This window comes from Simochromis diagramma, unplaced genomic scaffold (assembly GCF_900408965.1).
Source record: "Simochromis diagramma unplaced genomic scaffold, fSimDia1.1 OVJJ01000602.1, whole genome shotgun sequence".
Lineage (NCBI taxonomy): Eukaryota > Metazoa > Chordata > Actinopteri > Cichliformes > Cichlidae > Simochromis > Simochromis diagramma.
This window is the reverse complement of record NW_024387040.1, coordinates 8,987,639-9,014,572: the sequence shown is the minus strand read 5'-3', so window position 1 is coordinate 9,014,572 and position 26,934 is coordinate 8,987,639. Positions and strand designations below refer to the sequence as shown.

The window sequence follows — 26,934 nt, the reverse complement described above, 5'->3', positions numbered from 1 at the left end:
CTGCAACATTTATCGCGTTTTCCTGAAGCACCGTTCATGCTTCGTACTTTTAATAGGAATGACCACCCCCGACTTAAAAGCAGCCATAGAGGAGAAGCAGCACCATTTGGTGTCATTTTTGGGGATTACTCCATCAGAGATGATGAGCATTTGCTCTTTTTATACTATACTACTATCAGGAGATGTGTTATCTATTAGGTGCCAAGTCTTTAACACAGGAACTGTTTCTGGCCAGGTCCGTGTGTATCGTTTAGGATTTTGTAGTAAGTACTGTTACAGTGCCCGGTGTCCATTGTGTGTAAATGACCCTCATGGTGAAGTTCAGAGAGTTCATGTACAGATTAAGTACTTTCACTCTCTGCAGCTGTAAACAGAGGGCAGTGATGCAGAACACCCAGGACGGGCATCAATGTAATGAGCGCACTCAACTCGCTTTTATGGACTCTGCCTTCATAAACGCTGAGAAATGTATTCAGACAAAGTGCGCAGCTTTTTCCTACCATTCAACAGTGTGAAGTGCCAGAAAACACTTGGAAAACACACATTTGTGATTTTAGAAATGATTGCATGGTAGATTCCCTTTCACCTCAGAATGGTTGGATTTCATTAACAGTTCAAAACAAATCCACTATGCATTAAGACTAAAAAGAACCTGTAGAGCTGTGAGTCTTCTTTCTTTCGTTTTTCAAAAGCAGGAAACTCTCACACCCCATTCAATTCAACTTTTTATTAAAGACATTCTTTTAACAAATATCAATCAGTATTTTTATGCAGTGCTTGATGCAGAAAACGGCTCTTCTGACTGCACATTCCTCACATATCAGGTGACGACTCAAACATCCATGTGACCCCCTTGTTAGGGTGACTAAAAGACCCCTCAATATGTGCTTCGAATTGATCAGCACTGTCCCTTTAAGCAGGCCAGCATGACAGTTGTAAAACTAGGTACTTCCCAGCCACAATGTAGAGCACTACAGGGGCCCAGTCAGGGTGTATCCGTGTCCTCTCAAACAAAAAAAAAGAAAAAAAAAGGGGGAAGTAGATACTACTGAAAACCTTGCAGTATGTTGTGTGTGTTTGCTCCAGTAAGATGCTGTGAAACTTAATCCAGCACGGTCTGCTTCCACCTTTGCATCCTTCCTAGTCAGATCATGTGTCGGTGCAGAAGCTGCAGAAAGATCTGGCCGGCATGGGGGGTCTGCAACACCACCATCACAGCAGCAGCAGAAGCCTGCAAAACACAGGGCAGACAGGAGCGAGTCAGAGTCCCGATGTGACTGTTTGTGGACAAACCTTAGTTTCATAATGCAAGTTATCAAAAAAAAAACTTTCAACTCTGTAAATGAGCTGTCCTTTCACTATGACTCGGGAGTCAGTGCTAAATTTGCTGTGAAATTCAGATGAGAGCGGGGAAAGTTTAACACTCACACATTTACCCAAAGCTCAGTTTATCTATCAAACAGTACACAAGATTAAGATCGAAGCTTTAAGGTTTCCAGTTAGCACAAGTAAATGATCTAAATAAAGTTAAGCTCTACTCTTCTTTTTGGGAACTATTAAAGCTGCATTGAGCTCAAAGGTGGGGTCACAAAACTGCCAGAATTTGAAAATAAATAGCCTCCTTTTGCAGGTGTCACCTCTTTGTTTTGAGCGGGTTCTTCACACAGGTTAAAAATACATCAGTTCTGACTTCTGGTGAACCCAAATCACCCTGATATGCTTCCTGCAATTAACCTGTCGCACCGCCACATCTTACATTTTATGTCCACAGTGTCCCCTCATGAGTTTGACCCTCCAAAGCCTGGATCTAGCTCATTACACTGTAATGCATTACATACAGGATTGCAGTGTGCTGACAGATTGCTGATGTTTCTGTCCAGACGAGCCGAAACCCACATTAATCAAATCGTACCTGCGATAAAAATGCATAGAAGCAAGTAAGCAGAGATAATCGGCCAATCAAATGACTCAATTATGTCAGGTGACATCAATTAAACAGCGCCAAACTTGAGTTTAGCTTCAATCCCAGACATAAGGAAGTTTCAGTGGCTGAATGTAATCAGTTGTTGTTAAATCTAAGCCCTTTAAAATTAAAAACAAGTTAAAAGTAATATAGATCTATGACATGCAGGACTTGGGTCTCTAGCGTGACCTGCTACACCACCGTGGATATGAATCAGTACAGACGAGAGATAAAAACTAATTTGTGTTCAAGGACATGCAATAAGGGTGGGAAATTCACGTCTTGACACTCAAATCAGTAGATCAGAGGCTGTGACTACTTCACAAACTACCTTGAGACTGTGTTGAAATGATTGTATAATGCTCTTGAATCATAATTTAACCAATACACTGAGATCTGCTTTTTATTGGCCGGTTATTATGAACATCAAGCTCAAACTAATCCAGTCTAAACAATTTCAAGCCCCTAAACACAGCATTTTCTATACGTTTTGGCCTTTACTTCACATGTAAGGGCATGGAAAATGGAGCTTTTTAAAAAATTCCTGCATTCACAGTGGGTCTCGCAATGTCAACGGTACACTACTTTATCGCCTTTTTGACGTCAGACTGTCCTCTGTGTAATTGTTTGATTTCTTCTGATTGGCCAGCGTCTTAAAATGGTTAAGGTTGCTTTGGCATCAGATACATTAGTACAGTACAGTCAACGGCGGTTATGGACCACAACCACTCGTGAATACTTGACATCCTCTCTACAAACGCGTAGAACCCAGTGGCGCCAGTGTCCAGCAGCCTCGCCTCTGTCAGTGCGCCCCAGGGCGGCTGTGGCTACACTGTACCTTGCCATCACCAGTGTGTGAATGTGTGTGTGAATGGGTGGATGATTGTGTATAGTGTAAAGCGCTTTGGGGTCCTTAGGACCAAGTAAAATGCTATACAAATACAGACCATTTACCATAGAACTAATTAAATTTTCCTGGGAGCTCTGTGTTTGGAATTTGCAAATTGGCGAAGGTTTTAAAGAAAAATAAAATACATTTTATTTATATTTTGCTGTGTTTACATTAATATTAATATTTGAACATCAGTAAATACATCAGTGCATTTTTGAGGTATAGTTTTAATTCCCCCCCAAATTATTAATTTATTACAGTTCATCTGGCTACCTACAGAACTTAAGCCCCTTTTCTATTAGTACCTACTCGGATCGACTCTGCATGGTTCACCACGGTTTTAAGGATTTTCCGTTAGGTCACAGTACCTGGTATCAGGTACTTTTTAGTACCTTCACAATCCGGGGTTCCAAGCGATTCAAGCAGGTACTAAAATGTGAGATTACCAGACTGCATGCCACTGATTGGCTGGTCAATGACGTCACTTGATGAGTCATGAGAGCGTCTCGTTCATGAAAATAAAAACTGTGGTCCTCCGAGTCTGACGAAAAGCCACAGACCGAGCAGCAGGTATATCTCTACGTCCAACTTTGTTGTAGCGTTTGTGTTGCATACTGTACATCACGGGACGCTCAGCAGGATTGCCATGATGACAACCACGCACATGAGGTAGTACTAGATTATAACGGAAAACCAGTCGTGGCGAGTCGATCCAAGTAGGAGTAGATGCTAATGGAAATCGTCTCTAGAGGATAGAAACAAAGTATTGTGATAGTATTGATCCAGTACCTTTACCAGCGCTGGTATCGATCTTATAAATATTTGGATCAATCCGCCCATTTTTTTTTTTCTTATCATGAAAGTGTAAAATCCCTGCTTAAAAAAAAACACCTGTAGACAAAGGTTTATTGATTAGACTGTGCACTCCTTTGGAGGCTTTCATCTTTGGTATTACTAGACAAAATTACATTAGGTCCCTAAAAAAAACATCTGCTTTCAAGATTTTGTCATTATAAGATCATTTAATGCACGATTTAATCAAATGTGATAGTTTAAATGGCATTTGCATCATTTTAAATGCATTTCTTTAAAGTTCAAAACACGTTTGCGACTTTTACGAGTTCAAGGATCAAGTGAAACCGAAGCTCTTTGTGTTTGGACAAAGCTTCTAATAAAGTTTCTCCAGCTGTAACTAAATAAACTAATGAATTTGGCGAACAAGCACTCAGGCAGGCAGTTTAGTGTAGCTTCTAGGTATAAAGCTGAAGGCAACATTATAAAAGAAGCAGCACAGTGTTGCTGGGACTGCCACAGTCTTCCTCCACTTCCTGTCACTGCCCCTGATGGGGCATTTACTCAGGAATCTAAATCTGCCAATCACATGATGAAGGCGTTGAGTCACCTTAAGCTTGAGTAGGTTGCTTAAAAGAAAAACAAACCTCCAACAACAACAGTCTGGGACATCACCTTTTTTCTTTCGAATGGAAAAACTAACAATAAACGGTCTTGCTTGTCCATAGAGGGTGTTTCACGAAAACAACTGGTGTAAATATGTCTCACACATCAGAAAACCTTAAAATAATAAAACCGACACCACCACATGATTGGTTGGTGTTAGATGTCAACGCGGCACAACACTGGTGTAATCATCAAAGGTCTGGCTCTAACCTGCCTAACCACTTTCATCACTACAGCCCACAGACACCTGCCAAATTAGTTTTTTTTTAATAAGCAGAAAAGAAATCAAAAAAGATGCAACCAAACTCTAGGTTGCATTTTCCCCTTATCTTTTTAGTTTTATCTGAAATGATAAGCGAGTGAATGTGTGGTGACATAAGATTAAACTTATAGCTATGCCTTAAAAGCACTTAAATAACAGAGGATCTTGTCACGCTGACATATTTGGTGCTTCCATCATTGCCCTGTTATAGAAGCGTTACACGGTTCACACAGTGGTTGGCTCCCCAGGCAGCTGAGCGGTTGCTAAAGCAGGAAAGCCACGTGTCTGTGAAAATGTATTTCCAGCGGGTGACTGAGTGTTAAAAGGAATGTGGGCGAGGTTGTAACCAACACGACCCGGCTGGCACCGTGCCCCACTGCCTATTCACGTGATCTCACCCCTATTTGCAGTTTGGTATCTGAGTGCAGCTGAGTGATCCCACCAGCAGAGTGTCATATGTACCTTTATAGTAAGCATTATGGAGAGGCTGGCGCTGCGTGCTCATATCTGGCTCTGATGGTGTACGGCACTTTCATTTATGCTCTGACGCTATTTATACTTTATAAGCAGCAAACTAACCGCAGGTATAACACTGAGGCATGCAGCCCGAATGACATTTCACACAGTGACTTTGTTGCACTGCGGGAAATCCCATTCATCTGATGTTGAATAAACCAGGTCAGTCATTTGATAACAGTGGCGCTGGAAGGGAGTCACGTCTACAATAGGTCACAGGGAGAACTAGTTGGCTGAGATCCACCAAAAGTCAAATTCTGCGCTATGAATTCTCAGCAGGGGCAGCACGGTGGCGCAGTGGTTATCACTGCTGCCTCACAGCAACAAGGTCCTGAGTTTGACTCCACCATATGTGTGGAGTTTGCATGTTCTCCCTGTGTTTGTGTGGGTTCCCTCCGGGAACTCCAGCTTCCTCCTACAGTACAAAGACATTTACCTCAGTCTTATACGTGGGGTTATTTTGCTGCTTATAAAGTATAAATTGCCTAAGAGCATAAATGAAAGTGCCGTACAATTTGCAATTCTAAATTGTGTTGTCTGTCTCTCTGTGTTAGCCCGATGGATGGATGGACTAGTCAGTGCTACAAGCTGCACATTAGCTGTCAAATCTAACCGATCTTTTAAAAAGGCGAACATTCATTCATTCACAAGCGTCCAGCCTCACCGTGCAATGGAATTCCAATATGTTCTTCCAATATGCGCATTGCTTCTCTACCTTAAATAAATAAACTAATTAGCAGAAAGTTATTAGAAGGTTTTACTTGTATGTGTTATTTTCATCTTTCATGTATAAATGAAGGTCGTTTAGAAGACAGATTAATTTTCTATAATCAAATTTTAAGCCATTAAGGAGGCTTACGTTTGGTTGCGTGGTGCCATAAGCTAGATAACTTACTCTTCAGACCCTCGCATTTTCAAAAATGTGAGATTAGGACTCGCTACAATTGATTTCTTTGTCGCCATGTCAGAGATAATTTCTTTACCTTGTGACTCTGCTTTTAAAGGATTTACAAAAGATAGAATAGATCTCAGTCTAATAATTAAGAATCATTGCGTGCAGAGTCTTGTCACTCAGCAGACATCTGTCAGCGCAGCAACATTATATGTTCCTCTGCTGATTGTCTCTTTTGGGCGAGGACACCTCAAAGAGACATTATGCAACTCTCCCATAGTTTTCTGTTAAGGACTGTTTTAATAATAATAATGGTTTGGATTTATATAGCACTTTTCAAGGCACCTTACAATGCCACTATTCATTCACTCTCGCATTCACACACTAGTGGAGGCAAGCTACGGTTGTAGCCACAGCTGCCCTGGGGCAGGCTGACAGAAGCGAGGCTGCCATATTGCACCATCTACCCCTCTGGCCAACACCAGTAGGCGGTAGGGTAAAGTGTCTTGTCCAAGGACACAACGACCAGGACAGAGAGCCCGGGGATCAAACCAGCGACCTTCCGGTTACAGATACGCTTCCCAACTCCCTGAGCCACGGTTTCATCCACCCTAACCATCAAAACATTATCAGAAACGGTCTTAGTGGAAGGGTGGCTGTCAAGAACCTATTCTTAAGAACAGGGAGCTCAAAATCAGTGGCAACAGGTCTTATGGACTGATGAATCCAACTTTGAAAAATTGAAATTGTCGCCAGTATGGTTGGAGGTCATGAGAGGTACGACAGTGAGTGTCTACAGCTATCTGTATGCATGGTTTGGAGCTGCATTTAAGGCAGTGGTGTCGGAGAACTTGTCAGAATTAGTGGAATTAGAGAAAACTACCATCACATTTTGAGATCCCAACAACACTGATCGCAAACACAGGGCCAATTCGGTAAAAGCATACATGGGTAGAAGAAGTGTGTTTCTTGTACCACACTGCTCCAATAATGTTGGAGCAGTGTGGGATCAACGTGACAGAGAACAGAGCAAAAAGAGCTTTGAATGTCCTTCAAGAAGCCGGGAGAAATATTTCTAAACACTATTTAAAGAAGTTACAAGAAAGTTCTCCTAAGAGAACAAAGGTGGTCTTACAAAATATCGACTTTTGAGTTCATCAGAACTGTACAAACTCTGCCTGATATCCTGTATTTGCAGATGCTTCAATAAATTGCGGCTCCAATTTCCCATTTTCCAAACAACATATCAAGAAATAAGAGGTGTCTCAAAACATTTGCACAGTACTGCATACCTACATAAAACAAAATACATAAAAAAATCATGTAAATTGCTTCTTCTTTGCTACCTTTAAAGATAGTAAACAACAAAACTGTATCACAGCCAACATCTGGTGACAAACAGCTTTAATTCTGAGGTGATTCTGGTCCAGTCAGAGTCTGAAGTTGTGTTTTAATCCCTAATCTTTCCATAATTACGGATTATGAATTTGCCTCTGTTTTGACTCATGTCTTCAGTTGTCTCAATAGGAACAGCTACTCATGTTTATCCACCTACACAGCTGCTTGGATCTCGCCCATCTCACTGGAGGATATTCAGATTCTAACACACTTCACAAATTGGTTGTCAGTAATTTGGATTTATGTTGATTTATGTTGATTTTCTTATGTTGCGTACATACTTGGCTACACAGATAATTAAAACGAAAAATCACAGACAAATCGAAGGCAACTGAATTTTCTTCCCTCGCATTCACCTAAGTTCATCTGCTTCACACTACCCGAATGAAACGTCTGCCCCTTAAAACTCATCCCACTCCAGCTGCTTAATGTCTCTGTTGTAACTTGAACCGACAGGAATGTAAAGGAGTGCCGATGCCAGCGCGATCTGCGACCTATCCATCACCGACAACAAGCTCATTACCCAAAAACCTCTTGAGCGGAGCTGCGAAACAGGAGGGCACCGGGGGAGGTGAAAGGTCTGACCTGGACTTTCCTGGGTTTGCAGGACCACCCCGAGCACAGCGAGATCTCAAAGCCAGACGAGAGCACCCGTCTCCTGATTCGACGTGACGTATATAATATTTACGTTTCAGATGCATAAGCCTCCCCGGGTGCAGCAGGGGATCCTCGTCACTTAGCACCGTGTGATGCTGAGTTCAGGGCCAGGCAGTCCTCGAGAGCTCCAGCCTCATTAGCGATCTGTGTTTCCGAGATTCACCAACTGACGCTGACCGACAGCTGCTCCAGAGGAAAGCCAGCGGGCTGAGAGAGCGCTTCCTAAAAAGAAAAAAGAAAGAAAAAAAAAAAATCACCCTTTCACAAACCAGAGGCTTCATCTCACACTGTGACGCTCTAATTTCAGTGGAAGTGTGCTACACTATCCTTTCTCTGCCAAACCAGAAATAAATTGGCTCAGACTTTTCAGCTGCTCTTTGTAATGAGTCAGCGTTGCTAATGTTTCCCTTCTCGCAGAAAAAAAGAAAAGAAAAGGGGGACCACACATATGAAAAACTGTGGGCATTTCACTTAGCTCTTCCTGCCTCTCTTTGACTCTTATGAATGGGTACAAATGAGACCACAGGGAGGAATGAATGCGCCTTTTTCATATCTTTGAAATCAGCTCAATCAGATAGATACTAACAGCTGATGGAGGCAGTGTGTGTCATATCAAGCTGCTATGAAGTTCAAGGTGTAAGAAGAGAACCCCCAACACCCGCCTTCAGCATCTTTTTTTCTTTACACGAGGAGCCAGTGAAGTCACCACAGCTGCTGCCTCTCTGCCACAGAGGCCGAGTGAAAGGTCGTCCCTCCAGCTGAAGGTTGTAAATTCAAGACGTAAAACGGGAAAGACGCGCCACTAAACAGGTGCAGGAGCAGAATGAATGGTCACCCGGGTTTTTTTTCCCCCCCAATCTCAGAACGAGCAAGGACAAAGAGGGGGTGAAACGGGCGTGTTCAGACTCAAGCAGCGATAGTCCTTCATGAAACCTTGGATTGTCTCATTTTGGAGCAGTATTTTAAAAAAGAAAAAAATCATCATAATAAAACAAAACCAAACATCCCTATCTGACACATACAGGAAACATGAGGTGTTCGGTGAAACCTTAGCTGAGTGATTTAAACCAAAAGGAAAAACCGTGGTGAGATATGACACCAGAGCCACATCTAATGAAAGTGATCACTAGTGTATATGGTAGTGATCGCGGTTGTATATTCCAGTGTGGACTGGAGCACATGAATAATGCATGAATGCGTATTTTGTTGTCGGGTGGGATTTTCTATCATTAATCTGCCTGCTGATCCACATTTATTTCCACGTTACTCGACAGCTCAGCGTCGTTACTCAAAGTCGGCCGGCGCAGTCTGAGATATTAGTTTGAGCTGTCCTTTGAAAATAACTTTGCACTGATAGAGATTTGTGTGGATAAACTGTAGCGTCTCTCCTTAAGGTGACATCTCAAACCACATCTATCTTGTGTGAATATTAAGCACAAGGGTCTGCTGCGATCAGCCTGGATTCACTTTGATTAAAGTTTATTTTTTCTTCTTTTGCAGTTCATACGTTATTCAAAAGCCCCCAATAAGACGTTTGTGTCTCATGTACGATCACCAGTTTACAGCGTGTGTTTACTGCGATGCCCACCAACAGATCTGTCGTAACACCTCTACCTTAACTGCCTTCCATCTCCTCCCTTGACTGATTACCAGGTTGCGTTCAGGTGGAGTATTAGCTGAAGCAACACTAAAACATGGCGTGCAACTGCGGTTGTGACGTCACCGTTGGCGCGAAAACTAGCTGCTGCCCAGCTTCTCCCCACAGATGACACAGTCCGGTTGAGGTTGCTTGCACAATAATCTCTACTCACTATTTTCCGCTTTTCTTTAGGTGATGGGCCATCATTCATGTGCCAAGCTGCAACTGCGAATACAGAAAAAAAAATGCATTCTCATCCAGGAGTGTCACACAGTGCCGCTGTGACGTGTCTCATCGTTACGAAAAAGCCGTCTAATGGCAGTGTTGACAGCTGAGACAGAACTACTGTTTTTTAGAGAATGGCAGAGTTTGTGAGGTGGGTGGAGAAGCCAGGAGACGTTTCACTTCTCCTTTTATCCACATGCCCATCTGTTCCTTCATGTGACTATTTTCTAAAACTCTTGCCATCTTTCAGTAATAATATATAGTTGTCACAAAGCCCACAACACACTGGCGTAGGGGTTAATAAGCCGTGCGCACTCCATACTTCAGGGATAAATCAGACCAATCAAGGCGTCTGAATTTTCCTTTAAAAGTTCAGGACTAGAACTCATAAACAGAAGGTTTATTCTTTATCACCTGATTCGGGTCTCCATCTCTTCTCTAATTGCCAAAAATACTTTAAGTCTGCATTTCTTTTGAAAGGATTAATGCTCGAGTCAAGGTGCCCCTTCTCCAGACCAGCAGAATACCTGCAAAAGCTGCTTTAACATGCATAAACTGAGATAGCAGCAAACTAAAAATCAAATCTATTACTTCCGGTGAGTGCTTCACATGATGCTGGGATCAAATGAGGACCCTTTTATGCTTCAGGAAATGTTTTATTAACCTATTTTTATTGTGAATGTTAACTGAACATACGTGGATAATGCAGCAAACATCCGAGAATCTTTAAAGCCAAACTACCGATTTGGGGTCACCTACAGGACGCCAGGTCATAATCTAACTTGACAAACCACTGGCTTTGTCCACATTGTGCTTTGTTTTACTGACTTCCTCTGCTAATGAGTACATTTGCGTGAAATTGTTCTATGACACAGTAGAAATAGTTGTAAGAGGGATATAATTCACATGGTCACGCTGATACTGTTCCCGGTGACATTTGTGGAATTTCTTCCTGTTTATTCTCCTTTCATCTCCACATCCAGTCATTAAGAAACATCCTACACAAATCCAATAAAGGAACAACCAGCCCTCACATTAGCATGCTGATGCAACAGTGCTTATTTCCTGCCTTAAGAATGACACCATTATCATCCTCAGATAACCAGCAATAAAATTAAGTTTGGGTCTTTCCACTGCTTTTAGGCCCCTAATTTCCCCTAATGTCCTAACGTAGGAGAAACATGAACTTAAAGAGTTCAAACTTTAGACAACGTTTTCATGAAAACTCTCCTTCTCACCGTCAGCTCTGACATTTTCCATGATGTCAGTTCACACCGTGAACCATGTGATGCTTTAGATAATGAAGCTGCACCGTGTCCGATTTTTCCCAACGTCACGAGGAATTTCATGTATTTTTGTGCCCAGAGGGCAAAAGCAGCAGCAGCTGCTTCAGCCGGGCATGTTCAGGAAGACACGGGAATAAAGCGGAAGCAGTCAAGGCATGAATTTCATACCAATGTGACACATGACAAATGAACTTCACAAGAGATGAAAGATCTGATTACTCAGATTTTAATAACGAAGGATCGCTGCGGTAGCCAAAGGGGAGAAAAAAAGCATCTAAAGAAGCCAAATGTGTCCCGATGTGAAATTTATGAATTGATAAAGCAGTAAAAATGTTAAGTTTAGCTGCACAACTTCCTCTAATGTAGTTCCAGTGTTTTTTAAGGGTCATGACCTTCTGACCGCACCGTCCGATAAGTCAATCAGTGGACTGCGTGACAGACTTTAGATAAAATGTGGAACATGCAAACCAAAAGCACACAAGCGAACAAATGATTATTCATTCATTGATTTTATCGGCCACACATATGTGCAACGTATGTCTGCATACAGATTTACAATTAAAAATTTCCCAATGGCAACGGCATCAACGGTTCTTCTTCTAAAGAAATGAATGAAAAAGCGTTTTTTAAAAGAAGACAGCTTCGTTTTTTCTCTAAGTGTGTAAACGATCGAATAATTTTCAAAACATTTGTACATGTGAATTTCCCCAGAGTGCGAATAATAAAGTTTGCATCTATTGGGAGAAATTCACCTTTTCTTGGTTTCATTGTGTTAACCAGTAGGTTCAAACCTCCACCCAGGATTGGAGCCTCTGTTTGCCCCTCCTGACGTCTCCTCCTCACTGCCGTTTCTGCCAAATGAAAAGAAGCAGCTCGGCAGTCAGAGTGAATCTGATTCAGTGTGAGCAGCCTGCTGCCATCACTTTTGGTGCTGTGCGTTCACTAGTTTCACTGTACCTTGTGTGTCTTGTGATGCTACTTTGACTGTGTGCAGTTAACCGTGCACACATCTAATTGGTCTTGAGGCAATCGATTTACTAATTTGTCTACTAGTTTCAGGAGACTGGGGCCAGGGATATATTTTCCCACCGTTTGTGTTACCACCTGGCTCAAAAGACCCAACATAATGTGGATAGCTCAAATAAAACATGGGTTTTATTTGAAATGACTTCATAATCTCCACTCACAAATGTTTTTGGTTAGGTAAGGCAGGTGAGTTGAAGTCCGTTGCAGCAGTTAAAGAAAATGGCTGAGATTATAGCTATTTCTGGTTTATAGTATGTGAGGACTCAGGGCTGTGTGTCGGACAGGGTCGTCTGCAGTACGGGGGCCCCACAGGGAACGGTTCTGGCTCCGTTCCTCTTCACCATCTACACTGCAGACTTCTCCCACAATTCCACCCAGTGCTTCCTGCAGAAGTTCTCTGATGACTCTGCAATAGTCGGCCTCATCACTGATGGGGACGACAAGGAGTACAGAGGTCTGACCCAAGACTTTGTGGACTGGTGCCAGCTGAACTACCTCCAGATCAACGCCAGTAAAACCAAGGAACTGGTGGTAGACTTCCGCAGGCACAAGCATTCTCCACTGCAACCACTGAACATCCAAGGTATGGACATTGAGGCTGTGGACAGCTACAGGTACCTTGGTGTTCATCTGAACAATAGACTGGACTGGACTCATAACTCAGATGCCCTCTACGGGAAAGGGCAGAGCAGGCTGTACCTGCTGCGGAGACTCAGGTCGTTTGGAGTGGAGGGCCCACTCCTGAAGACCTTCTATGACTCTGTTGTGGCTTCTGCTATCTTTTATGGCGTGGTCTGCTGGGGCGGCAGCATCTCTGCTGGGGACAGGAAGAGACTGAACAGGGTGATCCGAAGGGCCAGCTCTGTTCTAGGATGCCCTCTGGACCCAGTGGAGGTGGTGAGTGACAGGAGAACGGCGGCTAAGCTGTCATCCCTGATGGACAACATCTCCCACCCCATGCAGCAGACTGTGACAGCACTGAGCAGCTCCTTCAGTGGGAGACTGCGGCACCCACGGTGTGGGACGGAGAGATTTCGCAGGTCTTTCCTCCCCACTGCTGTCAGACTCCATAATAAAGACTTTAACTGATCAAGCACACACATCCATACATATGCAATAATACTAAGTGCAATAATCCTTTCTGTCATCGTTGTATTTTTACTCAGTTGTATATAGTATTTGTATTTGTATTCTATTTTTATCTTATTGTATATTTATTTTATTTTATTCTACTGTATATAGTATTTTATTCTATTCTGTACAGTTGTGTACTGTATTTATTCTTATTGTATTCTAATTTTTTGCCTCATAACTTTTGCACTGTCCACTTCCTGCTGTGACAAAACAAATTTCCCACGTGTGGGACTAATAAAGGTTATCTTATCTTATCTCATCTTCCTTTGTTTCGAGCATCATTTATTGGCCTTTAGTTCTCCTGTTTGCTGTGGGATGTAACAGTGGTGGTGTTGGAGAGAAATCTACTCAAACCATGCTTCTGCTTTTTTAAATTCTTGTTCATTTTAAGATGCTGCTTTACGTGCTCTGAAAATAATGTGAAATTTCAGGCATGATTTTTTCTTTCGGGTTCGTTGGAGGCGTGACCACATGCAGATTACTTTTCTCATTAATATACGAATGCATGTTTGTCTTACGTTTGCAGTGATGCGTCACAAATGCATAGATAACTACCCCAGCTGTCTTTTATCTTTCAGTTACGTCACACCCTCTATACTTGAAAGGTGTGGTCATGTTATCTCCACCTAAAAATGCTTCTACGTCACTTTTGAAATGCCGACCTTTGGTGGATTGTGAAATGATCACACTGCAAAACGTCCAGTCTTCAAAACTCCTTAAGAGTCAAAAACAACAGATGAGGCGGATTGATGCTAAATGTATCCCATTTGATACTTCTACATCATCAATTTTTCCTATTTTGTCACCTGAAAAATCGCAAATAACCTAAAAAATTATATAGATTTTAAGCAATGAATAACAAAAACAACAGCTGGATGAAGAAAATATCCCAAATTAAAACTCAGGCAAATTAATATTTTATTTCTTTTTTTTAAATTTGTTAGGTTCAATAGACACAAAAGAATTCATGACTCAATCTTTAAACTGTTAAATTGGTGACATTTTGCTATTAAAACCATGATTTATTACGATATTAATGCTCAAAGTTGGTCAAAAAAATTTGTTAGATTGTGGAAAATTGTGGCAAATGCACACTTTGATGCAACTGGAAAAATGTTCACGATATGGAGATAAAATGTTAACTTTTAACTGAAATTTGCTCAATTTTATATAGATTTTTTTTTAAAATTTAGATGGGTTTTGTCTTTGTTGACAGATTTGAAGTAAAGACAAGACAGGAAACGAGGGGAGGATACGCAGCAAATGGCCACAGGTTGGACTCGAACTCGGGCCTCTGCATTTAAGCCATGGGGCGAATGTCACCCTGCTCGACCAGTTAGCTAAACTGGCACCAAAAAAAATAAATAAATCATAATTTATTCAAATCATCTCACTGTCACCAACAAACTGATCCAAACATTAAAGCAGTTATAGCAAGCATCCGCTGGCGGTCACTCAAAGACCCTCATTCTGCTGCAAGCCTGCTGCTTTAAGCAACAACCAATAACTAATCTGGCTTCACATGATGCTGGAGGCACTGCATTAATCAACAACTCAAGAGACATGTGAAACAGGAAGCTCTGTGTCCTCTGTTCAACAATAAGGACACAGAGCTGTGATTAATTGCTGCCTCTTGACCACTGCGCTGCAGGTTTAACGGACACGTTACTTCAGCTTCTTTTATCCGACTTGCAGAAGTACGAGCGTGTCCTCTCATTCACTTCTTCGGCCTCTTTTGAACTCTCTTGAACATGCAAGGCTAAATATTTACAAGTCGGCCTTTGCTTGTTTAATGTTAAAGGCACACTCACACTGCAGAGTAAATGAATGAAAAAGCTGTAGACAAAACACCTCCAGCAGCTGATGAGTACCAGGCCACTTTACAGTTACCCACAGGCTCCCCACAGGTTCAACCTCCTTTTCAGGACATGAGAGACGGCGACCCCCGGGGAGGGGGAGTTTGCTCGGTTGGGGGGTCTCAGCGGAGAGGCGGGGCCCTGCTGACGCTGCTGTCTCTGTGAAAGGAGGCAATCTGTGCATTTACAGTTGGCTCAGGGCCAAAGGGATTAAACCGAGGTGGGCTAGACTGCCATCCGAGGGCATTACACACAAAGACGACGAGCTATATGATGAGCTGCGAGCACGGCGTTCATCAGGACGCAAGAATGAAGGCACGCAGCACTGAGGTTTCTGGATTTTCTTTCTTAATTGGCTCTTTCCTAAACCCCTCCCCCAAACTATCCAATCATAGCTTTTAGCAATATATACAGTAAGTGGACACAGCAACTCTGCCAAGCATTTTATTAGCAGACTCACACTCAACATTTAGAGGTTCAAGGACGTCGTCTATTTCTACATTTTTGAAAACTCAAAAGAAAAAGTGTAAGAAAGTGATTAAAACTTTTTTTCTCTGCTCTGTTACCATAATCTGCTCAGCTAAGTAGCTTACTGTCCACAAAGCACACACTTTTAAGTCCTCAGGAACAGAGCTGGTATACGCCGAGTTTGGAAAAGTGGCTAAACTAGCAGTTTTACTACAACATCCAAATTTCTCATGCGATGCAAACTGAACCCCCTCATTTAAAAAAGGCTGAAAAACTGTGAAATCTTTTTGAGGGTTGCTAACTCCATCCAGTGAGTCCTTTGCTGATCAGAAGTTGCTCCATTTGGTTCTAAAATTTGGAAAGTCTAGATGATTCATATTATTTGTCCTTATTTGAGTTTGTGGCAGTAGCAGCACAGCAATAAACTAAAAAAGCTATTTCCCCTGAACTCCACTGAGCTGAACAGCAGGAAATGACAGCAGTCCTTGTTCTGCTATGCAGCCTCAGAGAGCTCGGCACAGCAGCAAGTGAACCACTTCTCACCTCCTGCAGGTTCTGGTTAGAGATTTCCAAAGCAGAACAAGGACTTCTGTAGATAAGAGGGGAGAGACTCTCTGCAGTGACATGCAGGACAACCGTAACAGTCACCAGGTCAGCCGAATAGTAGTGAAACATGATGCAAGAATATACCTGGGCAGCCCATCCAGGTAAAGTGAGAAGCACCACAATCATGTTGGTCAGAACCCAACAGAAACAATACTGAACGTGCTCTACGTAACCAAAGTGCAGAGAAACGTGAAGCATGCGGGTACTCCAGGGTGGGTTTTGTTTTCTGGCCATCACAAAATTTTATTCAAATGAATCAGGAAGGAAGTATAAACCAGCTTTAAGTCAGTAAATCCAGCTTTCGTTCAATGTTGTTCACATTTCATTCTGCAACAGCAAGAGAGTAAAAGATGGTCCTGGAGTTTAAGCAAGCGCCTTGAATTTCCTTTATTTTTTTGTTTGATTTTATTCAACTTAAAGTTCCTTTAACACCAAATAATTAAAGTTTTTATAACCACAGGTGTAGTTTACAGCAGGCATATGTCTCTACCACTAATCTGATACCTGTGCATGCATTTATGTATGTAATACAAGTTCCACCTCTTAAAAAACTAAAGAATGGTGAATATGTTAAGCTGCAGGAGATCAGGCGCCCTCTCTACTCTTAGGATCCTTTTAGATATCCTCCTGAGACCCGAGCTCTTGTTTGAGTTTTTGATTAGTTGGACTTGATAAGTTTAAAAAATAAACATCATGTTTGAATAAAAAGTTGTTGTTGTTGTTTCTAATATTATGCCCTAATATGGGCACAAAGGCTAAAAGAACACAATGAAGTTTGAGGTACGGAAAAGCCCAAATATAATGTCCCCAAATGAGAATGCAGGCTCTATAAAACTCATAGCTAGGGCTGGATCAGGTGACCCTGAACAATCCCTCAGTTATGCTGCGTCTCAGGTTCCTGGGGGGACTTCCCATGATGCACTGAGCACTTCATTTCCATGCATCTCGTCTCACCCTGTACTGCTCGTCGTTAACTTTTTTTTATACTCATTCCTGTAGCATGTATGTCTTGCTGTCCTTTTCCCCCCTCATCTCTAGAGCCTGGTAATGCCGGAAGTTTCTTCCTGTTAAAAGGGAATTCTTCCTTCCCACCTTCACTAAATTCCTGATCAGTGGATTGTATATTGCTACAGAGTCTTTATCTTCTAATATAAAGTGCCCTGAGGCTGCTGTGGTTTGGCAATAAACAAATAAAACTGAATCAAGCTGAATATGACAAGCTTGGACATTGGTTTTTTTTTTGGCTAATGTGTGAAACTTTAATATTACAAAATTGACTGATACCAACATCTGAGGACAAGAAGAAGAAATTATTAGCAAAAGGTCTTTTTAAAGAGAATTTTTAAACAAAAAGGTATTTTTGTTAAAATATGTTTAAAAACATAAAAATTCCACATTTCATGAGTGTGGAAGAAGAAAAGTAGTGTTTGTTTTCAACATAATATAAGAAATAAAAGCAGGGAGAGGGATTTCCCTGGATGTTTTTTGTCTATCTTTGACTCACAGTTTTTTTTTTATATAAATATGAAGACTTTGGTGTTCCTGCAACTGAAATAACAACTGAAAAGCAACACAGCTAAATAGCACTTCTGTGAAAATCTGACTGCATTTGAAGCGTTTAAGCTGCTTCCTTCTGCAATAAAGCAACAAAACTGCCTCTGTTTCAGTTTTTTTTATCTCAATCATTTGGCAGCTTAAAGAGTTGCTAAAATGGGTGAGAATTTGAGAGTTTTGGTGATATTTAGAATGCATGCTGCAGGAAAGAAAAACGGGGGAGGGGGTAAGACTGAGAGGACAAAAGCATCTGAGCAGTGAAGGGACTCTACTCGCTTGTTTTTTAATCCTTAATCAGTTAACATTTCGAGATGCTGCTAATTCTCCATAAATGAAGCATCTGTTTCTCTTGCCAGTAAGTCGAAAAAGTGCCAAGATCAGTCAGAGAGTAGCAAGAGTTTAACCTCGGGGGTAAATGATCGATGGAAGTAAGCTACTAAACACGATCAGCTGTTGGGGTTTCACCAAATCTGTCACGAATGCTTTGGACACGGCTTATCAAAGTAAACCAACACATCAAAGAGTCTTTTTCTTTATGTGCTGCTGTTAAAACAGCTATAAAAAAAGAGAACTTCCTTTACACCTCGGGGCTTCGTGTAATGTTACAGTGCAACTGAGCAATCTCACACATAAGAACAGCAATCTAATCTGTGGTGAATCAGCAGCAACTGAAAAAAGTCCCAGCCTGCTTCTCTACGATAGTGAAAAGAACAACAGCCATCAGCAGGAAGAGGAAACAATGTCCAATGTCACCACGGGAGGATGAGGCCCGCTCAATTCTCCAAATCCGAGTGTGAAACAAAAGATTCCATTTGTGCGTTTACAACAATTAATGGGGAGTTTTAAACCGTCGCCTTGATCCGAGATGTGCACAATTTCTCGTGAATCTTAGACAAGCGCGGACAATCTGCTGTGTGAATGAAAGGCTCACGAGACGTGGCAGAGCACAGACGAGGCATTTTTCCAGCCTGGTGATGAATTTGTCTCATTTGGCAGAACCTGATGATTAGATTCACAAGTCCATAAATGTAATCAGACAAAAAAAAAAAATCTGGCACACATTAAAAATACTAAATGCATTGAAAACTGTGAGAGTTGGATGGCTGATGGAGCAACTTACTACTTTCAGTGCACCTGCAACACAGCCAAATTCTATTCATTAATTAATCCTCGGGGACAGAAAGTGTCAGTCTTTACAAAGAAAACTGCAAGCATGTTTGGATTACATACATTAAAAGCTGTTTACTTGTCACCATGTAGGAAATAAATGTATGTCTTTATATGGTGTCTGTAAACACACAGTTGTGAGACAATTTATTTTGTGTTTTCTGTTATCCACACATGGTCAAAAGTATGCATACAGGCTCCAATATATAAAAACACCCTGACTAATACTGTTCCTTAGCAAGTTGATCCTCAACCAGACGCTTTGACAGTCTACTATAATGCTGGCTGGATATTTGACCACTCTTCTTGGCAGAATTGGAAAAGTTCCTTTTAACTGGTTTGGTTTCCTGGCACAGACTCGGCATTTAAGAGTAGTCTTAGCTTGCTTTATTCATTCCTAAACCTGTTCTGATATATGTTTGGGAACATCCAGCTGTGTCCAAGTGTTAACTATCTAGCTGTTGATTTGAGGTGATGAAGAATTTGGAGGTGGTTTCACCAAATTTGCCCTTCGTTATTCCATCCACTTTGTGAAATTTATCAGTACCACTGGCAGCAAAGCAGCCCAAGAGCATCATGCTACCACCACCATGCCTGAAGCTGGTACAGTGCTCTACGGTTTGAAAGCTTCAACATTATTTCTCCACATTTGCCTCATTGTGGCCAATTACCTCCATTTTCATCTTGTGCTATAAAACTCTTCTCCAGAAAGCATTTGGCTTGTCGGTGTGAGCAGTTTCAGTCAACCACGAGGGTGTCGACTTTGGAGCAGGGGCGTCTTTCTCGGTTCTTGGTCAGCTCCTGGCTTCACTGTGTGGACAGTGATGCTGGTGTGGACTGTGTTTCAAAGCTGTGTCGGTCCCAGGAAATCAACACATCTAAATGAACTCTACCAATTCTGTCATGAAGAGTGGTCAAAAATCCAGCCAGAATTAGGCCGGAAGCTTGTTGGTGGCTACCAAAAGGGTCTGGCTGAGGTGTAACTTGCTAAGGGATGTTGAATGAAACATTTATGGGAATGCATGTATACATCTATACTTTTGACACTGTGTGGATTAGAGAAAATATTTAATAAATGAATAAATTCAAACATGCACCCTCTTGTTTTTTAAAAGATGTAGAATCTGTACAATGACTCTACCCTGGAAAAGCAGTTCAAAGAAATCACAAAAAGCCCCAGTTTACCACACGATGAGTGTATAAACGTCTAAACAGCTGCATTTGCATATGACTATGTAGAAACTGCACCAGAAAAAAAAATTTGGTAACAGAAATTTTCTGGTTTCTGTTTGAAGTCTCAGTTCATTTTGCGAATGGTGCTAATCAGGGCTTGGTTGAACGCAGCAAAATGGTAACTGTGGAGTGTGGCAGGCTACGGTGCCATCGTAATTTAATTTTCAAATCAGGACTTTTCTTCTTGCTGAATTTACAAGTGATGATCAAAGAAAACACACAGAAATCGTGTCCTGGATATTTGATGCTTGCATGAGAAAATCCTCAAAACGGTCCATGAGCAGACGAGGGGACGGCTTCCCTGAATTAAACGAACCCCTTCTAAGTTTCAATCAGTAATTTGAGAACAAACAAAAACTGTTTGTTTCAGATTCCCACATGTGAATATTTGCTCTTCCTTTCAGCTTTGAGTCTCATTTGAAATATTTTATTTATTACCTGAAAGCAAATATTAAAAAATGTGTAATTTGTGGCCTTCATTTTCATAACCCATTATTAACCCCACTCAGGCTATGTGATATCATTAGATAGCTTATTGTGATCCAAACATAATCAGTTTACCAGCATATGTGATGGAAGCGGCAGTAAATCCTTCTTTTTAATGAGCAGGAGTCAATGATTTTTATATTCATATTCAGGGTGAGCGCTTGACTATTCTGTGCCCAAGGCACAACTAGGATTTATCCATTTTTTTCCCCCACTTACCCAATTCAGGGTCGCAGGGGGGTTGAAGCCTGTATCAGCTGTCATAGGGTGAGAGCAGAGTACACACTGGACATGCTGCCAGCCAATCGCAGCACTACACTAGGATTTAATATGTCTTAATTAATGTGTTAAAGTGTTCCCCATTATGAGGGATTTTATTGTTTGTCTATTTTGTGCTCTACAAGTGTAAGATATGCAGTGCCTGCTATTTCAGTGTTAACTGATACTTTAAATAAGATAAATACTTTACTGATACTTTAAATATCTTATTGTTTATCATTTCGTGTAGAACATGATAAGGCAGTGATGATGATGGTGGTTAAAGCGGAGCTGGCAGATCATCACTGAACCTCTGAATGTTAATATGACATTCATCGATCACTTCCAGTAACTAAAAGGCATCAGTGGTAACTGAATGGCATTTCAGATCAGTGCACCCCGACAATCAGTCAAGCCAGTATTAGCAGCTGGGCTGGCAGTTCAATTCATTTTTATTTATGTAGCGCCAAATCACAACCGAAGGTGCTTTATATTGTAAGGCAAAGAAACCCAGACAATCAGACAACCACATTTAAGGAAAAACTTGGTGACAGTGGGAAGGAGAAACTCCACTTTAACAGGAAGAAACCTCCAGCAGGACAATAGCAAAGTATCATCTTTTCAAACTACTGGAACTTCTGAGCTTCTTCAGTTATAGAAAAGCGGTAAAAACAGACACAATCGAACACTCGTGTCTTCGTCACAGCTGCTGCACCAACAGCAAAACACACCATTTTACAAAAAAATGAGATTTGCACAACCTCCAGAAACAGCAGCAAGCAACAAAGGACATGAACACCTTGGTCAAATGACACTACTTGCGGGAAGAGACGGTCACTTGAAGAACTCCATTATAAATAAATGTGATTTGGGAAAATGCTTTAACATCAAATGTGGTGGGTACATGACATATTTCCTGCATCCATCTCCAGTAACAAAACTGCCTTTATAAAAGTTTCCTCTCATGTTTTTTCAGAGTAGAGGTGTAACCTGTGGGGGAAGATAAGCTTTCCAAACCTTATGCTGAGGACAAAGTCAAAAAGCTTAAAAATTTTCTTTTAGTTTTGTTTAATTATTAATTCAACAAATGCAGTTTTTACATTTCGGTGACCTTTAAAACTGCAGATTTGACTCTCTTCCCATTCATTCAGACAGGCAGCTGTACATAACACTGTATTATAAGAACTTAAAGCATATGGACTTATATATTCCCTCTATGTTACTCATTATAAATGAGCGCTGCACCCGAAGTCTAACCTTGGCATAAAGAAACCCTGCATTCGAGGGTCTGTTTAACAACAACACACCAGCAGATATGTCATTCTGTCTGTGCGTCATGCTCCAGCAGAGTGAAGGCTGAAAAGGGAAAGAGGAAAACCTGCTGCAGTCAGACCCGAGGATATCGGACTAATGAGCCGTTGTTTTTAAGAGTATCTAGTATCTTCGTGAAGGTGGACAGGTTACAGAGGTCACCTGTAGGTTAGGTGGCTCTGCGCAGGAACCTGTTCACTGATTAAGATGACGGATGCTGAGGACATAATACAGGAGAGGTGTAAACGAGCCAGGGGCCCTGGGGGGCCCATCTGTTGTGGGCAAATAAACAGGGAATGGGAAAACAGCGCTGTTCTTCCCCCCTTCGAGGCTCAGCAGACAGCTCCATTAATCAGGAGCAGGATGAGCCTGCTGTGAGCTCCAGTGACAAGTCAGCAGCAGCACAAAATCCCCTCCTGCTCCTCTCGCTGTATCTCCATTAGAGACGGGGGGTGTCAGCTGGCTGCCACTCCTGTTCCTCTGTAGTCACTATCAGTGTTTTCACAACTGTCCTCCAAGAATAACAGAAAAAAAAGCTAACCATGAGGAGCGTAACAATTTACAGGCTGTCATTAATCCCAACTAAAAATAAACATTTGTTTAAGGAGCTTCTTCCAATCCAGCCAAACAAATGACTGCAAACCCCACATTTATATAAGGTTTGACAGTGCTACAGTAACAAGTATGCATACACAAGAAATCATTTGACTGTAGTGTGATGTCCAGAAATTTTTCTATTAGTTTTTCTATTAATTACTGGAGCAAGATGAGTGTTGGTTCAGCTAGTTTCTACAAGTCATGCAGATGCACTTTAGGCCTGCTAGTAACAATTACTCATTTTTCCTATGAGATTTCATATTATTGTGAGAAATGTCAAACTATTGTTTCTCAGATACTTACAGCCTCGATTTAAATGGAGAACCAATGGTCAACAGTCCAAACCCCAACTATAATAAACATGTGACTAGAAACAGAAGCAAATGATACTGAGATGTGGCAGAATTTGGCACTTTTAGTTCACCGTAATAACATGAAAACATTGCAACAAGCTAGTTTGTGGAATATCTACAAGGAAAGAAATTTCACAATCAACTTTGTGGGGATAGGTTAATTGGTTAATCTAAATTGCCCATAGGTGTGAACGCGGGAGTGAGTGTGAATGGTTGTCTGTCTGTGGCTACGTCCACACTAATGCGCATCGTTTTCTCTTCGTTTTGGCCTCCCGTCTACACTGAGACGGCGTTTTCCTCAAGGAAAAAAGCTGCGTTTTGGAAACACTCTTGAAAACGAATACATTTCTGTCCCGTCGCAGTGTGGGCGCTCAAAACGCAGACTTTCTAAAACGATGACGCATTTGATGCAGTCATGTGACCAATTAAACAAAGATAGCGGAGGGCATTATACAGCAGTTGTTTGTTTGCTCTCAATTTTGACAGCCCTAAAAATGATTAATATCAGTTTGTACATGCTCCAGATAGCTTTTCTTCAAATTCTTTAATTCTCACTCGCTTTTGCGCATGCACAGGACTGGAACGTAAGCATTTTGGGCCGTTTCAACTGTGGACGCACAACTCTGTGAAAACGACTGAAAACGCTAGTGTGGACGCGGAGCGTTTTCAGACGAAAATGCCGTTTTCAAATCTATCCAGGCACCATGTCAGGTTATTTTCAGTGAGACCACTAAAAGGTAGTTTGGAAATACACCAATCAAATTCATAAGAATGTGTTACAAGTAAAGCATTTCTTTTTTTTCCTGGCTTTGCAGTCATTAAAGCCGAGACAGCAAGGATTTCCCCGTCTCCGCTACAATCCTGTCACATTAGGGAATGCTGTGCAGCGTTCTGGCATCCGAGAGGCCTTTAAATGATTATTCAAATCTGACTTGTTAGTATTTCATCTTCTCACCGCCACCACTAACGCTCAGACTTCTGTAACGCTGTGCTATTTCCAGCTTGAACACGGCCTTGGCCCCAGTTGGCAAACATGTCTCCTGCATCTCTAGAAGTAAGATAAGACGTGTCCCCTCAACACAGCTTCAGTAGGGAGAGGGGGAGGGGAAGAGAGGGGTGAGAGGGTGCAGGCGGAGATAGTGGAAAGATGGAGGTGCACTTTAATAGTATGATTCAGCAGAGGTATCAATTCCCACAGATGGCAGGCTGGCTCCTATTGACTTACATAGGAGGGGAGTAAAGAGGCAATCAAAACCACCCCAGGGACGGACAGTCAGCACATCAAAAGGGAGCCGGATCACAGTGCCTGAGGCTCCCCATCAGACCTGAGTGGGAAATAAGGTGAATGTGCTTGAAAATACCACAAAATTCAGTCTACAGGTTTCATTTAAAGGCCATGCTTATTGATAAAACCTTTAAATGTCACTGAAAACACTAACTTCGACGGAAATTAGCTACTACCTTGCCTCAAGCCTTCACCAACTCCGAGTGATCGTCCAGACTGACAGCTGGAGATCCTGAGCGACAACCTGTCTCGAAAGGTAGTGAAGACGAGGTGTCAGAGTCCTGTCACACCTAAGCGCAGTGTGCGAGCCCTAGACGTGCTCGTGCTTGTTACTGGAGACTGGCAGCTTTCACCCTGGCTTTAAAAAAACACCAGCGTGTGAGAAAGGTGTTTCCACGTAAAGCTAAAAAGCCTGCCGCTTCTCTCACCTCTTTACTAAAACAACTTTTCATTTGGCGAAGCACGCGTTGACAGTACGCAGGCTAGCGACACTGCGGGAGTGAAACTACATTAACCTTCTGCGAGGACTTTTAATCAGTCTAATGAGTGTTGCCAGGCAGACAGCAGCTGACCTCCAACCCCTGATGAGCAAGTGATGGAGAGAGTTGGCACTGGCAAGACACCATAAATATTTCATTAGCAGTGCTTTAATGATCATTAAACTGCACCGTGAACTCAACACGTGTTACACCGCCCGCTCCTCTGTGTCATAAATGGATGTCAAAGCTGGATGCTGTAATCTGATTGGCTTTTCATTGCTGTGGGAAATAAAACATCTGTACAGCATGAGGATGTTTAAGTTGCAAAGGGCATGGATCAGCATATAAAACTGCATTTTGGTATTTTTTCGCCTTTCAGTAAGACAACAGAGAGAAATAAAGCACAGTGATGTTTTACACCAACTGCTTACCACATGATTATCCAGAAAATACTTCATATAGAATAAATAAGTTGAAACCACAACGAGCGTAGCTATTACGTTCTTTTATGTTAATTTGCAGGAAAAAAACTCTACAGTCATTCATCTGGTCTGAGTTCTTTCCACATGCAAATGTATATTGACCGCAATCATTACCCAGCCTAGTTGCATTTAATGTTTTTCCGTGTGCCAGACGGCATAAGCTGCTGTTCCTCTAAGGCTTATAACACCTGCAAAGCAAAGCCATGCATTCTGGCCATCTCATGGAAATGTCTCAGGAAGATCTGCTCTGACAGTGAGCACCAAAGCCACCTACTTTAATATCAAAGATGAAAGAAAGAAAATTTAATGTGCGGGCTGCTATTAACAAGTTTACAATAATGTGAGTAAATGATAATGGTGTTGAGATGTACAGTGCAACCATCAGTGAGCTTTATGATGGTCAATAATGAGGCTACAGGCAGTCATTTTACTGAAAAATAAGGTTATAAGTCCCTGACTATTCCAACCTGAGAGACAACACACCATTGTTCAGCTGCAATGCTGTCACATAATATGCAACTGCACATTTGTGGCTTTCTATATTGTGGTATTTTTGCACTTGTTACCTTTTAACACCATCTGCTTCTGCTTGTGATCCCTTGAAGTGTATTATTTTAAGCTCATTTCAGACACTGGGCACATACCATTCCTGTCTCCATAAGTGTGTTTAAATTTCTGTCATAAATATGCCACATTTACTTTAATGTTCTTCATGTCTTCAATTGCAAACCCAGTAAAGTAATTGAGAAAGCCAATTCATCTGCAGGTATTTGCCAAAAATAAAAAGACTGTTAACAATGGCTCAAGCGGTGCTTGATGTTTAGTTCTCTTTGGCACTTTCACTATGAGCACGCAGTTAAAGACAGTGTTTGGTCATAATGGCTTGCACCACTATATTGGCACAAACACCTCATACCAACTGTCAGGCACGGTGGTGGAGGGGTGATAATTTTGGCTTGTTTTATAGCCACAGGACACCTTGCAGTCATTGAGTTGAACATGAACTCCTCTGTATCCCAAAGTATTTTAGAGTCATATTTGAAGCCACCCGTCTGACAGCTGAAGCTTAGCAGTAACAGATCCAAAGCACAGTGAAAAATCTCCAACATAATTGCTGAAAAAAGAAACGACTCGAGGCGCTGCAATGGGCAGACCGCAACCTGACGGACGTCCATGTTAAAAGAGCTGTCCATAAATGAATGCCTGCAAACCTCAATGAACTGAAGCAACGCTGTGAAGAAGTGGGCCAAAATTCCCCCAAAGTGATGTGAGAAAGTCATGAAGTCATATAGAAAGCCATTACTTCAACTCACTGCTGCTAAATGTGCTCCTAACAAGTTACTGAAAACTGGGGTGTACTTAGTTTTTCACAGGGAGTCCTGTGAAAGGCTTCTTTATCACAGGTCTCTGTGTGGGCTGGAGTCAGTGATAACTACCCCCTCTCCTTCCAC

General features: G+C 41.7%; 1 protein-coding gene across 3 annotated transcripts in view; it reads right to left on the bottom strand.

The window, feature by feature from the left end:
• Positions 1 to 712: 712 nt before the first annotated feature.
• myca (MYC proto-oncogene, bHLH transcription factor a) overlaps positions 713 to 26,934 on the bottom strand; it is a 40,669-nt gene continuing 14,447 nt past the window's right edge. Inside the window, exons 4-5 of one of the 3 annotated variants that reach the window (XM_040043650.1) lie at positions 7,967 to 8,260; positions 713 to 1,231 (exon numbers count right to left, since the gene is read on the bottom strand). The gene's annotated coding sequence lies outside the window, so the exon portion shown is untranslated. The remainder of the gene's footprint in view (positions 1,232 to 7,966; positions 8,261 to 26,934) is intronic. The other 2 variants (XM_040043651.1, XM_040043652.1) reach the window with 2 other exon arrangements.